Source organism: Salmo salar, chromosome ssa15, assembly GCF_905237065.1.
Source record: "Salmo salar chromosome ssa15, Ssal_v3.1, whole genome shotgun sequence".
Taxonomy (NCBI): Eukaryota; Metazoa; Chordata; class Actinopteri; order Salmoniformes; family Salmonidae; genus Salmo; species Salmo salar.
In genome coordinates, this window is record NC_059456.1 from 95,838,282 (window position 1) to 95,839,441 (window position 1,160).

The window sequence follows — 1,160 nt, forward strand, 5'->3', positions numbered from 1 at the left end:
TTTGCAATGGGTGACCAGTGAAAAACTGGTCATAAGCATCTCTAAAACTAAGAGCAGTGCATTTGGTACAAATCATTCCCTAAGTTCTAGACCTTAGCTGAATCTGGTAATGAATGGTGTTGCTGTTGAACAAGTTGAGGAGAATAAATTACCTGAGATTGTTACCTGAGATTGTAAACTGTCATGATCAAAACATATAGATTCAATGGTTGTAAAGATGGGGAGAGGTCTGTCCGTAATAAATACATATTCTGCTTTTTTGACACCACACTCCACAAAGCAAGTCCTGCAGGCTCTAGTTTTATTTTATCTTGATTATTGTCCAGTCGTGTGGTCGAGTCCTGCAAGGAAAGACCTAGTTAAGCAGCAGCTGGCCATGAACAGAGCGGCACATCTTGCTCTTCCTTGTAATCAGAGGGCCAATATAAAATTCTATGCAATCCAGTCTCTCTTTGCTAAGAGTTGAGGAGAGACTGACTACATCAATTCTACTTTTTATTAGAAACAATGTGTTGAAAATTCCAAATTGTTTGCATAGCGAACTTTAACAAAGCTCTGATACAGACACTTACCCCACCAGGAATGCACCAGAGGTCTTTTCACAGTCCCCAAATCCAATAAAGCATACAGTATTATATAGAGCCATTATTGCATGGAACTCCCTTCCGTCTCATATTGCTCAAATGAACAGCAAACCTGGTTTCAAAAAGCCGATAACGTAACAGCGCATGGCACAACGCCTCTCCCCAATTTGACCTAACTAGTTTGTGTGTATGTATTGATATGTAGGCTACGTGTGTCTTTAAAAAAAAATGTATGTAGTTCTGTCCTCCAGCTGTTCTTGTCTATTAATGTTCTGTATTATGTCATGTTGTATGGACCCCAGGAAGAGCAGCTGCTGCTTTCACAACATCTAAAGAGGACCCTAATTAAAAACCCCTCCAAAAATATATAATATCGTTAGATATCAATAAATACTAAGAAATATCATGAGTGAGTGAACCTAGCCAGTCCACCAGAGTAGTCCTTTCTGGAGTGCATCGCAGAACAACAGATGAGTTCGCTTGAATTGTGCTGAACAATATGATAACATTTGCTGCAGAATAACATGACAAAGGTCATGCTGCTGCTGCTACTGCTACTCAATTGGAACACACAAG